Consider the following 16,111-nt stretch of genomic DNA (forward strand, 5'->3'; position numbering starts at 1 on the left):
CTCTGTCACACTCGTTCAAGCACTTTGTTTCATGTCCCTCGTCCTCTCACATGCTCTTTCATGCACTGTTTCCGATGCCTTTCCTTCTGTTTCTCTTTTCAGCCTCTCTTCTCTTTTTTCTTTTTTTTTTATCTGTCACTCTTTTCTCATTACTCCCTCTCTCTGTTCATTAGCATACAGAGTAAGAAGATGGCGCTGGGGGTAATCTGTGTGAGCTGGCGTTGAAAAAATGGAGGGCGTCATCAGAGGTCGCGCCGCTGTCATCAAGCGCTGAACCTCCGCTGACGCCTGCCTGTCACACGCTCGCACACTCGTGCGCGCATCACACATATTTGCGGTGCACGGGCGGGAGGAGGTGGGGGGGGGGGGGGGGGGGGGGGAAGGAAACATGTATCCGTAATCAGGTGTGACACATCACAGCGTAAATGCTGCAATCTCACTTGACAGCCACGTACACACGTACACACATGCAATGTTTGCGTTGCGGACCACGGCGACAGGAACAGACACTGACAGGTATCTTAGTATATTCTGAGATGCACATAACAGCGGCTTTAATGAATACAGCCGGCTTGTTTTGTTTGGGCTTTTGTTTTTTGTTGCTGAATTTATCAGGGTTTTAAAGGAGGCAGACGTGGGAGTCGTGCAGAGGGAGACGGACTGCGATGTCCTTTAAGCCTGGAAGTCCCTTTTGCTATGTTCAAGTATCACTGCTAATCATTTCAATAGGCTAAAGGTCAAAAAAGGCCCCTAACTGCTTTAGTTTACTTAGTTTGCACAGTGTGTTTGTGTATACAGTAGGTTGTAATCGATAACCAAATGTACATCTGTCTTTCTTTAAATTCAGATATTCAAAAACGTGCCACTGTGCATGCTTGCAGGTACGTGTGTAGAAAAAACAGTGACTTCCATACAGTATGTTAATTGTGTCTAGATAGACCTTCCCAATTGTCAACATTTTGTTATTGTAAAATTGTATAAAATGGTAAATAAAAAATCAGAGAGATAAGAATGTTCATTTCGTCTTCAGTCTGGTGACTCTTGCTACTTCAGCCTACGTGACGCGAGAGCAAAACTGTGTAACTTGTGCACAATAAAAGCAGCTGTAGCCACAAGTGACAACTGTTGGATAGTGGTAGTAAATGTTGTGTAAGGCCGGAGAAACCACACGATCATGCTGCGTGGCGAACGTACTTCTTTGAATGCCACCAAAGACCCTTTGCTGTCCCTGCTGCCTTGCTGACTCCTGACCCCCGTCACATCTCCATGCTGGCGCCACACTGCTCCCACAATTCATGTGCGTATGGCATCTTGCGTACGCGTAGCTTTCATTTCTTAGGACATGCACAACTGACGCTCCAAATGAAAGTAGGATGCGAGAGCCAGATCTTAATCGTACCCGGACATGTTGTTAAAAGCAAGCATATCTTCGGCCTAACAGTGGCACGTGTCCAGAAAAACAACTGTCTAAAGTTTGCTAATGTAAGCGGACATTAGTTACTCGTCATAGCTAAAAGTCAAGCTTGCTGTGAAAGCAAGTATGCTAAGTTTTTAATTTGTAGAACTGTCATTTAATCTTTTAGAAGTTGAATTCTGTAGTCGAGCTTCAGACTTGAGGATTCCCATGAGCATTATCGGCTAACGCTTGACTTAGCATGAGTTTAGAACAGGGCCTGACAAATGTAAGTTACGTGAAAAAAACTGTTACCATGTCTGTGTTTTATTCCAAAAGTTGTCGACCAGCTATGTCTTAGTGAACAAAAGAACACAACCGGATGATCCTGAGCAGCGGTACACAGGTAAGATGAAAATAGCTGGTTGTGTTGTACTGCTATCTCCTCCACTGGGATCACTTTCAGTCACAGTTTTTAAAGTACTTGCTTCGGTGAAAAGGTTTCAGTTTTGGCGACCGACTCACACCGTCTAATTGTTTTGCCGTGTTAGATGTGAGATTTTCCGGAACAACACCTACAGTGAAAGGGGAATTTCTACTACGGTTGCTGTGCTTGACCAACATTTGGTTGCAACACTTTGGACCAAATAAAGAGTTTGAGCAGAGTAACACACATTTGACATCTCCAGTTTTACTGAGCGAGGCTGTCTGTGCAAACTTTTCTTCATAACCGATCAAAGAACCTTTGAGTAAGTAGCGAAAATTAAATAAGTAAATTCACACTCTGACCATCACAGAGCCGTGATTTTCGTTTACAAATCCTCTCATGTTTTTTTTATTATTTTATTTTTTTTATAGTTTTACTGAAGAAGAAGCTGCAATGTAGCATGACAGTGTAGCAGAACTAAAATCAGGGATGTGTGCTGATCAGTCGGTGGCCCCCCTACTCTGTTCTTGAATAAAAAACATTCACTTATTAATATCCAGGCTTGCTTGACAAGCCAACTGTGTCCCAACAAAGTAAATCGCGTCGGGCTCAGAGAATTAGCGTATAAAGAAGATGGAAGAGGAGGAAGGAAAGACACACTGCTGAAGGAGAAAAAAAAATGGGTTTATAAGGAGTGGTAGCCAAGGAAAGAGAGCGAAATAGGAAACGAGAGGACAAACAGAGAGTGAAGGATGAATTCCCAGGAGGCAGTGTTAAGTTGTATTGGTGTGTGAGCTTGTCACTAATAGTGTCCCTGCCATGGTTATGAGAGCTGAAAATACTTTGGTGCTAATAGACAGATTATGGAAAGAAACGAAGCATGTCCTGAAATCCTCTTAGCAAGACTTCACCTTTTTATTTATTTATTTCCTGCCATATTCCTTTCTTTCTTTCTCCCCTTCCTCTCTCTACCTTGGTGGCCTTGGCATTGTCTCGCCGAACGTGTTTCATGTTTTGTCTGACGCTTGGCGGGTAGTGTTGTCTCTCTCCCTCTCTCTCCCCCCCTCTCTCCCTCTGTAACACTCTCTATCTTTTTTCTGTCTCACACGTTTTCAAAAGGCACTTTATTTATTGTCCCGGGGGAGCACTACATTATGCATTAACCTGTTCAATTATGCATTCATTTATGCAGCCGTTGCCTTATGTAAATGCACTTTATGATTAAACAAATTGTTTCGCTGTTTGGCCGTGTGTTCCCCACATTGAGTGTTTGCCAGTGACATCATGCAGCGGTAGCAGGAGACTCCACGCCTGTAGTGTGTATGCGAGCGCGTGGGTCCTATTTGTGCCCTATTAAAGTGGTGAAGGGGATATCGGAGATTGCAAGAACACTCCGTGGGCTTCGCAAGATGAACAGAGAGAGCCGAGGGTTCCCTCAGACGCTGTGTTCGGCGCCCTCTAATCCAAAAGGCCACCAAAGAGGCCAGCTGAACAAAACTGCAACCCAATCACAGTGTTTAAGCTCGTTTTGGTTTTCCACATTTGCAGCATGCTAAAACAAAACAGAGTAATCCATTAAGAGGTCCTATGCATAGAACAAAAACTATTCCACAGCCTTTCTTAAACTCCACAGTTTTGGGGGACATTGTTTTTTCTTTATTAAAGTGTATTACTGCATTAACAGTACAGAGACAGAGAGGAAATGAGGGAAGAGCCGGCAAGGCGGCATGGAACAGAGGTCCCTGGGAGAAATCAAACTGTTTCGGTTGCATGGAGAGTGTCTTCACCTGGGCTGCCCAAAGTTTGGCCAGGGGCCTGAGTTGGCCCACCATGAAGTTAAATTTAAGATGTTGAAAACACATTAAAATGAAAATTAAACATTGATTTTAAAAAATCAGTTGTGAAAATCCTCTTTAAACATGTAGGATCCCTAGTTACTAATTATTTTTATAATCTGGTATAACAGGCGGAGTGTCAATTTGTTCAGAAAGTCAGTTAATTCAGGACTCGGCTCAACAATACAAAACAATAGGTGTTTGCTTTTGGCACGTGGTTCACCATTTAGCTTTGTTAAGTTTGGGGTGTCCCGGTAGATGAAGGGTAGGAACCAGGGTTGCTGAGTACCAAAACCATTTTTTATGCTTTTTTTGCTGTTCCACCTTAGACGTTTTTTTCACCGATTGCTCTTCGGTTAAATCCCACTGCATTCAACACAGGAATTGATTTGTCTCAAAGTTACTCCTAAGAAACATGCAACATGTCATAATAACTTTATTTGTACATACACTGGTAAGGTACACATGAGTACATATGTTTGTTTTGTAGGTAGAGGAACAGAAACTTGGTAAAAGTAAGAAAGTGCGGGGTCTGAAATGTACTCGAATTCTGAAAAAAGTCAAAAGTTTCCCTCTGAAGGACATTTCTATCGGCCATTTCGGTGCAAAGCTAACTGAGCCTCATGTCTTTAATACAATTCAAAGACGTTTAAGCTGAAATGCAGAATCAGTTTGCATTTCCCACTTCTGAAGAAATACATAAGTAATAGATGCAGATAACCAGGTGATAGTTTAAGTCATGTTTCTTATCCACTATAAGATTTGCAGCAGGATGTACAAAACATTTAGCAGATGGATGGTGCAATACAAATGAAATTGCCCTCTTGCTACAGTTTCTATGCCACAATGGATGACCCACAGTAATTTCTTGACGAAGAGACCGGAGAGACATTCACATCCACCATTGTCACACTCACACTTATTTGCTCTGAAGTCTTATTGTGAGACAAGTATGATGATCCTTTAAAAGACACAGTCCTTGATCCCGAGATTGGAGTGAATGAAGTCAGCTTAAGGCCAGATGCTTTGTGTCACTCGTCTTCAGTAATTGTATGAAAACCTTAAGCAACTTTTCCAACACAATACACATTAAAAAGAAGAAAAAAAAAACGTATCTGCTTTGTGTTGCAGTAATTTGCAAAAGTGTCAGAAGTTTTGCTTTTCTTGGCCACACATTTGTTAGGAGGCAAACAGTGAAATCACTATGGGTACCTATAGGCCAGCCAATATTTGTACTTTCACGAGAGCAACCACGTGGACGCGCGCCAGACAACGAGGCTGTTAGAGCGCTGCGATATCACCGTGTCAAAAAACATGCTCTCCGAAACGACCGCTAATTTAAAACAAATGCCCTTAATAGGCAGCGTTGCAATGTCAGCGGAGGCCTTGGAAGTCTCCTATTGACTAAAGACTGAGAGAGTCGCTCCAGACATCTTAATCACAGCTATATATAGCCTTCTTCCTATCTGACAAGAGAAATGAGCAGCCATTTAAGACAGATGAACTGTGTCTGGATGGCGGGTAGACTTATCTCAACCGCAGCCACACCTTTGATCTACTCCAGAATCTCCCATTGGTTTCCATCTGATACAGGCTATCTGATTCACCCGCGCCGCTGAGGAATGAGAAATTTCGGAGGAGAAAAAAGAAGAATGGAATATGCATTAAGACACCTTGACTGTACAGTCGCTCTATTTTTCCGCCTCGCCTTCCTTCCCTTTTTCTTTTTCTCCTCAGACGCAGCCGTTCCTCAATCATGCGGTTGTAACAGTGTGACTGTACTCCCCCCCCCCCAATCTCCCTGCTCCACCACCACCATCACCACCACCTTCTTCCCGTTTCTCTCTCTTCACCTCTATCTCTCTCCTCCCTCGGTGCGCCGCGCTCCTGCTCCATCTCCCCGTGTCTGCCGGGGTGTGAGTGAGTGATGGAGTTTTAGTGGACCCTGCGAGCGGTCCTGTGGTTTTTCAGTGCCACACATCAGAGGCAGAGCATTAGCCCTCTGCATGCTTCAGGAGTTTGGCTTGGCAGAGCACCAGGCCCTAACTACCTCCTCTCCAGCGCTCGCCGCTGCCAGGCGCGGGCCAGACAAACTACCTGAGCCCCGTTCGCAAATGTACATGAAATTATGCCGATGTCCCACTGTTTATATTTATATTCATTAACCTTTATAAGGACGCATGTGTGTTTTTATTGCATTAATTTTCTGAGTGTACCCTGACACAAAATGAGTTACAGCAAGTTTATATTGGCTGTTTTGAAGGAAAGTGGGTCCCCTATCTGCATAATATACAGTAAATCTTCATTATCCAGACCTCAGGAAGAGTGCGCAGACTGAATGGTTGAGGGAACAAGCGTAATGAAGAGAATATGCACGGCAATGCAAAGTTATAGTCCGATAATTTTGTACATTAATAACAAAGCTACCTGGGATTTGCATCTGAGGGCTATAAAACCCGAGCGAGCTTTGTAAGAAATGTGGTCCTGGTGGAGATATCTGGCTGAAGGAAAGCACGAGAAGTATAAAGGAAAAGGATAACGCCCATGTTGGTGTTTGATTCATGTAGTGTTACATATGTATTCACTGGTGCACGGTATATTATGTGTGTGTGAGAGAGAGAGAGAAAACCTTTCCCAGCCGCCTGCAGCCCCATGTGCAGCACTTGCAGTTCCACGTACAGTAACTGTAATTAAAGACAGATGAACACTGGTTATCTGGGTTGAAAACACTGCAGGGTCATGATAGCACACGAGCATTGGATAAAATCAAACATAAACATCCATTCATTATTTACCACATATTAGAGAGTATGCTGTATGTGGTCGAAACTGCAGCACTGGCAGTTCTGACATTCCCTCTGATTGCCGATATCTCTAAAGCTGCAGTTTTATATGGGCTTTATAGAAGAGGGGTTCTTTTGGCCGTGTGTTTTTTCTCAACCCTCGGACCCTGGGTCATTAAAACACAGCGGATGTCTTCTCATTTCGAAACGCGTCCATGACATTTTTTCTGTCCCGAGACGTATGTTTAAAAACAGCTTTATTGTGACTGGCGGTCTGATGGAAGTAGGATGGCGTCAAGAGTCACTGCGGTAGACAGATAGCCTCAGGCTGTGCCACACGCGGCCTGCACTGTCTGTGTGTGTGTGTGTGTGTGTGTGTCAGTGTGTGTGTGCGACAGCGTGTGTGTGCGTGTTCATGCGCGTGATCCAGCAGAAGCACGCCGCATACACACATCGACACAAAACACGTCTTTAAAGCCTGCATTTTAATTATGCTGCTTTATTAAATAGTAATCATTGAAATGCTACATCGGCATAATTTATTACATTTCAAATGAAGGACAGGGAAATGTGCACACTCCACACATCGTGTTCAGGCTAATTCCTGGACATTACACTTAGCTAATACACATGTGAAACAGCTCTCTGGTGGTGGTGCAACAGAATAATTTATCAAAACAAATGCTCCATTTTCTGCTGTCCCTCAACTGAATGTGACCAGCACTAAAAGATGCACTACTTGATGCATGCAATATGCATGGAATTATGCTAATGCACAGCATTTGCATTCATTTATATCTACGTATGGACATGTGTAATTTTAAGTCTGCTAAGTGTAGACTAACATTGAAGGATTCACAATGTATAGATGCATAAGAGCAGACTCAGCACCAGCCTTATCCTGATTACACTTCATTGGCGAGAGCAAAAGCCTATAAAAATGAAAGAGTGTAAAAGTAGCACGTATACATGAGAACTTCGTTAATCCAAATTTGCGGGCGGACGTACTCCAGAACTGTGTGTTCTGCTGCTGCGTAATACCGAAAAGCCCACAAACGTGGGAGTTTTGAATATTTTCATCCTCATTCTTTTGCAGTTTGAATCAATTAAGTATTTCAATATGCAGTTTTCATGTGTAGCGTCCTTAATATTTTATGGACTCAATCATTGGCAGCATGATTTTTGGCAATGAACCACAAGGTAATTTAAAAATGCATAACCGACGCGCTTGAATCAATCATTCAAACTGATGCTTCACAATAACAGATATCTGAACGAATCTAGGTTTGACTATTTCCTTCTGAAAGTTGAATCAATACTAAGTCAGAAGCTATATGCTATTAAATGCTGCTTAAACGGATGCTTAGTCGCGCACACACACACACACCTTCCCCATATACACATATATGCATATTACAAACATTCAGTATGCCGGTGACACCCCAGTAGTCACATGCTTGGCTATATATCTATGATAATGGTTACTATGCTGATGATCAGAGCTATTTACTTTAAATGGGTCATTATCAGTGGAAGACTCTACCTTGTGATAGTGATGAGGGCTTTGACAGATATATTGCCATGCGGGAATAGGTGGTGATGATGAGCCACAGAAGTGTGCTACTGTTCTGCGCTTTCAATTCTCTCCTTGTGTCTCTCCACCTCATCGTCGCTTCACCTCTTTGTCCTTTGGTTCAATTTACGAATCACAAGTCAGGAGCAGTCAAGTGCTGCCATTCCGCCGCACAACGGCGTGTCCCGGAATACTAAAAGGAGACAGTGGAAATGTATTAGTTACACAAAGTCTGTGCTGTGTTTTTATTGAATTATGAAGAATTTATGATAGCAATTTGATCTGGTGTATCACTTTCAGTGAGGCTCTTGTTCTGCATGTTTAAGATATAGAGCAGCACTTGAGTATCTGTCTCTTTGGGGAGTTGGCGGGGAGCAAAGCATGCTGTGTGATGCTCCGCTCATCCTAATCACAGCTTTGACTCTTCAAAGAAAATATGATGACTCAAATTCATATTTGACACGGTAATAATAAAACTACTTAAAACTATAAAGTCTCTCCCAATTCCCCCATTTTCATAAGCCCATGTTTATCTCCTCATTTTAATTAGTAAGTGGCATTAATTTCTGCTGTTGCTTTTATCACCAATCATTTACAAGCACGAGGATGATCATGTGAATATAACCGAATTATGGAATACATTTCCTAGGTTAATTAGGTTGTTCTTTTTAATTAGAATGTAATTGTGAGAACTGGTGTCTTTTCAAGGGGAAATGCAGGCCATCAGACAGCACAGGCGGTGCAGCTTCAATGTGGCTGAGACTGTAGGCAACAGTGCCCTCTAGATGTCAAAAAGGGAACTGTATGACTGTTTCTGTGTGCTGAAACTTGCCTTTTTTTTTTTTTTTTTGCCTATAGTGGGACGATCTGTGTGTGAGTGTAACCCTGTGTTAGATTTTTGCAAAGTGTGTCAACATGGAAAACAAAAAAAATCTTCCATTTGAAAATTTGCTCCACTGCAAAATGATTCATCAGTGAGTCACAGGTTTACACAAACACGCATAGAGCAATATCCATTTCCTAGGCCTGTACTTGGACACACTGAGGATGTGTGGTAACAGGTTTTTCTCCTGGTGAAATGAGTTTTTGAGGTTTTGGAATGATAATCGTGTTTGTTAAAGCATAACTGTGTTGCAGAGCAGGCTTTACACTGTAGGGAAAAGACACGGTTTCTGTTTTTTATTGAGGAATAGTTTGATTAATGATTATGAATCTAAGTACTTGCATGTGTGTGTTTGGCTGTGTGACTGTGTGTGTGTGTGTGAAGACACCGTTTACCTTGGATTTAGTGTTATGGGTCAAATATGGTGGAAAAGATACAGTTTCGTTTTTTTATTGAGGAATAGTTTGATTAATGATTATGAATCTAAGTACTTGCGTGTGTGTTAAGACACCATTTACGTTTGGATTTAGTGTTATGGGTCAAATATGGTGGTTTTGAAAGTGATTTGTCTGAACTGTGTTCTGATTTAGCTCAGTTTGAGTTAAGTTTAACTTGGGGTTCAGTTTAGGCAGGGTTAGTGTTAAGCTGAGGGCAAGTTTATGTAGGGTTGTAGCTATACTTTATCATTATTCTACACAGGACTGGGCAATATAGCCTGAAAATTATATTGCAATGTTTTTAGGCTATATCTTGATACACGATACATATTTCAATAATTCACTTCCTCAAAAGCGCTTCATTAATGCCAGGACATGGAGACAGAATCAAACATTACAATATGTTTGACCAGATACCCTGTCTAATGTGACAATATTGTGGGAGATTACTGGTAACTAATAATTGATAATGTGGATATTATGACTAAGTGGGCGAAGGCAAGTATTGAAACAAGTGATAAGTTCAGAAAATGACATCACTTCACTGTAATACAGCCTTTAAAACCAGAAACAAACACGATTTATACCATATCATGATAACAACATATTATCTTTATACTTCCCAGGATAATTCTCCTGTATGATGTAACAGACATTACACATATTGTTTAAAAAGACTGATTCTGATATTTTTAGAATGAATATCTTAAAATTGGATTGGGATTGAATTTTTTAAAAATGTTCCATCACAGTGCAGAGAAGGCTTTAAAAACAACGTTCAGACGATAATGTAAGCAGGGAGATGGAATCTGCACAAAAAAATGGAGCCTTGTGGCCGCACAAGCTGGCAAAACCGTCACTTTAGAGTCCACACCATCGTGCTTGTCCATGACATATCCGTCCCAATAGGTGGTCCTTATAAGCATTCGCGGCTCATTCGGTCTGCACACGACATGTCTGAGGTCTGCGTCCTCGCCGCTGCACTGCTGTGTAAATCTACCCAGTCTCCTCATGTATGAGCACTTTTAGTTGACGTTTATCAAGAGTTGTGTATCTCGGGGGGCTTTCTGAGGTCAGGGACAGTCTGTGTCAAGCCTTTCTCAGGCATGACACAGTTGCAATGAAATTAGATATTATTAAAAACCTTAAATAAATGATTAGTGAACATTTTTTTTCATTATCTTGAAAAGGCTAAAGAGGTATTTGAGGCAGATGTTATATGTGGGCTGGAACGTGTTGCACTCACAATCACAGTATTTTCTAAAATACGGCCGACAAGAACAGGATCAGGGAATGAGAGTCATCAGCTGGAGGCCCTCCTGAGTTTTGTGTCGCATGTGTCCATGCGTGGACAGTATTCTGCACCTTCGTCCGTCCGTCTGTCTATACACTTGAGTGTGTTTGCCTACGACTTACACACATCCGCCTACAACTTAATCATTCAGCGCAGCCCCTCTCCCGCCATCACACCCGCAAACAGCAAACATAGCGGGGCCACAGGTAAACAGCACTATCTCCGGCCCTATCCCTCGCATGGGGTAAGGCAATTACAAACTCTGCATGTCACCCCGCCATGCCACCCACATCATGCTCACACATCCGCGCACACGCTCGGAGACACACACCCCTCAGGTCTCGAACCACCCCGCACGCGTTCTCACTATTTCATCTCTCCCCTTCCCTCTCCCTCCCTCTCTGCATGTCATTCTCTGTCACTCGCCTTGTGCAAAATTGCACTGAGGCGAGCTGCCACCGTATTGAGGAATAGTGTCATATACTGGCAATTTCCTCCCTAGGTGTCAGGCATACTTTACCTTAATATGTCTGCAGCGACTCTTAATAAAACAGTCTTGTCTATATACATATCTCTACCGCAGCCCGGCCTGTGCCACACTGCACACGGCACTCAATAGCATGCTGTTAAATATTTACCTCCACTGAATGTCAATGGAGGAGGACTAGGTGGAGAGGAGGAGAGGAGACAGAGGAGAGAAATGGAAAAATGTGTCCCCGGTTGGTGTTTTAGCTGTCTGGATCTGTTGCAAGGCAGTCTGTGAGAAATTCCATATCAGCCAGCAGAATGTTTTAGGATATCGTGACGCCATATCAATGTAGCCTGGCTTGCTTGAGTGGGAAAAATATATATATATATATATATATACATATATATATATATGGCGAGAATTGGAAATTGAAAAATAGCTGGATATTTGTGACTCAGACAGGGGAAAAGGGAAGTGTTTGGATGCACGGAAATTCAGCAGTTTCTGCCTGCCTCGTGTTCATGATCTTCAAGCCTGCCGCACCATGTCAGACCTCGATGTGCTGACAGGCCTTTGACTCAGATATGAACAGGAGGTCTCCTGCAGAGAGCCTGGGCAGAACTTATCAACGCAAACCAAGAGAAAGACTTACTATGGGTTGGGATCAAGCCGTGCGTTGCATCTTTTGGCAGACTTTTTTTGTTTGCTTTTTTATTTTTTCATTTTTTATTTTTGCATCCCACATAATGCTGAGCTGCATCGTGTTGGATAGCCTGGAAAGGCAATTTTTCCAGCACCGTAGGGTCGAGTTAGAAAAAAACACACATTTGACGCATGACCTCAGCTTCCACGGTTCTGGCAGGCATGTTGGATGTCACCGATCTCCAAAATGGTTTATGGCTTGTTTGAGCTCAACTCTGGCTTTCTTCAACGCCGTCCCATGTAGAGAACTGATAAAAATGCAATATACAGCGTGCGTGTTATATTCGGTGAGATAACACAGGGAGTGCTGGGTGTGTGTCTCAGCTCTCAGAGCCACTGGTAAGCTGAAATAATCCTGCTGTACATACGGTGGTTACCCTGGATAAACGCTAATGCTGCGAATTATCAACCCATCCGAGAGAAAAAAAAACTGCCCGACCCCACGAACTCCGTCACTTAGCGGCACTGTTCGTTCGAGCGAAAGTTCGGAAAAAAAGTACCTCCTGGATGTTAACTATGTGGCAGGTGATTCTGATAATAATCATGAGCTTGAAGGAAGGAAAGCTAACATCTCCTTCAAGTGCAGATTCTCCAGCTCTGACTTGGAGGCAGAAATATTCTCGGCGAGGGGGAAAACAGGGAGGAGAGAGAAAAAAAAAGGAAGAAAAACGGCGGCTGGGTTTTTAATGACTTTCTGCACATTAGAATAATCTGTCATTTCAATTAGCGGGATTGTCATCTGTGAGATGTCTCCTGCTGCACCCACACGTAGACACACCCACGCGTGCGCACATGCACACACGCATACCGCACATACCTATACCTTCAGGTTGTCATCTGTACCCCTCATGGGAGAGAAGCAGGGATGTCAAAGCAACTCCCCACCACCACCACCACCACAACTACACACACACACACACACACACACACACACACACACACAATCCCTAAAAAACAAAGCGAGGTTTCAAGGGAAATTGCTTGACAGCAGCTTAAAAGCCAGTCAGGAATAACTTATCAGGCGAGGGCTGCCATCGTACCTTGCGGGGTCATTTCATTACGATTACCTTACCCTCCTTAACTCAAAGAGAGTGAAGAGAGAGAATGAGTAAGAAAGAGAGAGAGAGAGAGAGAGAGAGAGAGGAGGTTGGAGGGGGGTAGCAGGTGGTGGTGGTGGTGGTGGTGATGGCAGGGAGGGGGTAAACTCTTCAAGAAAGATAGATAGAAAGGAAGGCAAAGTTTCCGAAAGTGCTTAACTTTTACTTTTTCTTCTTCCTCACTCTCTGGTTTTTAAACTTGTCTCAGTAATGAGCTTACATCTTTTTTTTTTTTTTTTTTTTTTTTTTTTTCCCTTTCTCGGCTGCCACCATATACAGTATGTCATCTGCTGTTCCTTCTCTTCCGCAGCTATTATGGGATGTTTCAAGCCGTAGGAAAAAAATAAATAAATAAATAAATGTGAACAGTTTATTTGCTTCCTTATAGTGTCTCCGGTTTTTAAGGTCAACATTTATATATACGGCGGAACATATTTGACCCAAGACCTTATTTCCCTGAGGGGCTTTTGCTGCCTTTGGTACAGCGTGCGCACAACGGGGATTTCAGCCAGGGAGGGAGGAACTTGCCCTCATGTCCAGTGCAGTAACTTCATTAAACTTTTTTTTTTGTTGTTTATTGAGGATTACTTGACCCACTTTCGAGCTGTTATTACTTCTATCTAATTATGTTTTCTAGGGTAGGGAAGCATGTATTTCTTTTTCTTTTTCTTTTGTACCTCAAGGCAATTAAGTGGCTTCCAGAAAATAAGGCAGTATGGCATGTAGGGATGATGTTATGATTGCTAATTACGCTCTGATGCAGCCCTGAGAAATGCTCGGCGCTCTGGCTTTTGTCCGGCCGGCTTTGCCAGGCCCAGATAATATTTATGAAATGTAGACATTCTTGGGGCTAAGGCAGAGTCTTTATAATGGGAGACAGATGGGGTCTGCTTCGGATTAAGAACATCGACTCCACTATCTGTGGGAACACCTTCCCTCCACGTGTGTGTGCACTTAAACATTCGCTCCGAGCACGTTTGCATCCGTGCGTGTGTGCGCCCCGAGTGCTCGCTCATGTGTGAATGTGTGCCTGTGTGCGGACGCAATTGTCTTTGACAGCCGCGGTGTAGTTATTTTTTAATGGATTTCTGAGTTATGATAACCATCGCACAGTCTGCCCCTTCCAATGGCTGAGACATCTGACAGTGGAAATGGGAATAATTGTGCAAAAACGCTTCTCAATAACAACAAAAAATCCCTTACAATTACATAGCTGGAGTTCATTTGTGCCAGAACTTTGTTATTGCCAACAACCGAAGATATGTTTCCGAGTAAATGTTGCTCCAGTCCTGATTCGTCGGAAACCGATGAACCTCGTGTACCTCGTTGAGATGAAGAGATATGCAATACGCGGGCAAATTGCAGATAATATCCGCCTGAAAAACAACACCATACATGCACTACGGTGTATGTTGTTTACACTGCTATCATGCCATCCCAATGACATCAAGCTAACACACTAATGACAGCATGGTAATTCCAGCAAATGATCTCCAGGCTGGTTTCAGCAGGCGAAATGTTGTTCTATCCGTCCATTGTTTGCAGTTATTGAGATTTAATTATGTCAGTGTGATTCCCAGAAAGGCTGAGAACAAGTAAAGGTATCATATCATGTTCGGAGCCATTGCAGAAGTGTATTATGTTCATTAGATTCCAGAGTAACCATAAAATCAGATGAAGTCTCAGGATTCATATAGGTGGTTTCTCCTGGCACTGATGATAATGACACTGGGATCTCATCAGCTCGTTCGCCTCCTTTATCTCTCCGCTTTCTCTGTCCTCTTTCTTCACCCCCCCCCCCTTCGCCTGCACGTCTCCCTCTTTCTCACCTCTTCCCCTTTTTCCTTTTCTCCCTTTGCCTCTTCCTCCACCTCTCTTTCTTCTTCCTCTGTTTCCTCTTTCTATCTCTCCCTCGCAAACACGTCCCCTCCCTCCGGAGTGGTGGTTGACAGGATAAGAAACATGTTTCAATAAGACAGTCCAGGAAAGGAAGGATTGATAGTGAGACAAAGGAAGGCTTTGCTGCAGTATATGAATACGTGTGTGTGTGTGTGTGTGTGTGTGTGTGTGTGTGTGTGTGTGTGTGTGTGTGTGTCTAAGTATTCCTACATGCATGCGCGCCTGTCTGAGCTGTACACTCGGGTCTTTCAGCTGGAAGAGACAGAAAATGGAGTAAAACTTGGATGATTGCATTACCATTGAGCGCGGCTCAGATTCAACCAGCAAAACACTGCTTCTATGAAATACGCTGGCTGAAATTCATAAAGACACTAACACTCCAGACCTGAGCAAAGGAAATCAATATTTTTGAAAATATTTTCTCTTGTTTGAACTACTTTAGGAGTGCTGGACTTCACTTTTTCTTGCGCTCGGAGATCCTAAAAAAACTAAAAAAAAAAAAAAACTCCTCGGTAGATTTGAATAAAATGCAAATCTTTTTTGCTGATTTTTTTTTTTCTTTAAGTTGGTGTCTTCGAAAAGTAAGTGCTGCAATATGCATATGCGTGTCAGACACAAATCTCCAGCTGACAGTTTCAAAGACAAGAGAAACAAGGTTGAATCAAGTCTATTCTGCCCCATATTAATACTTATCCTCCGCCAAATTGAGCAGATGGAAATTAAGTGAATCCATTGAGGCCATATTAGTCCCATTTGGGTAAGTGTCATTGAAAAGATAGTGAACAGAGCTAAGTCGAATGACACTTTCAGCTCAATGAATTAGGCACAGTAAAGGATTAGCCCACAATGGAGGTCAATTGATTAACAGTGTTAAATACAGTATTAAATGTCGAAGTTTGAATAAAAGGGAACACGGAGGGGAAGCGCAGAGAGGGGTTCACATGAAACTTAGAAGCGATCTCCTTTGTTTTTTGTTTTGTTTTTTTTTTCCCCGTCATCTATCACAGGTCAGGTTTGCATAATCGTATTTTACCGACTATGTTTTTCTCCCCTGTTGAGATTCTGTTACCGGAGTATCAAAGACTTGGATCTGCCTTCTTTCATCCTCCCTTCCCTCTCTCCTTCCAGCCTTTAATTTCTCCCTCATACCCCCCCCCCCCCCCCCCCCCCCCACCGCCGCATCTTTTCTGTCATATCCCATCTTTTGTCGTTTGCCTGGTTTCATCCCCCAACAATGGGGGTGAAAATTACATTTTAGCTGGAACGTTTCATGTTGCAAAGCGCCAGCCGGTGTAATCTTTTTTTTTTTTCTTTTTTTT

Source organism: Sparus aurata, chromosome 19, assembly GCF_900880675.1.
Source record: "Sparus aurata chromosome 19, fSpaAur1.1, whole genome shotgun sequence".
Taxonomy (NCBI): Eukaryota; Metazoa; Chordata; class Actinopteri; order Spariformes; family Sparidae; genus Sparus; species Sparus aurata.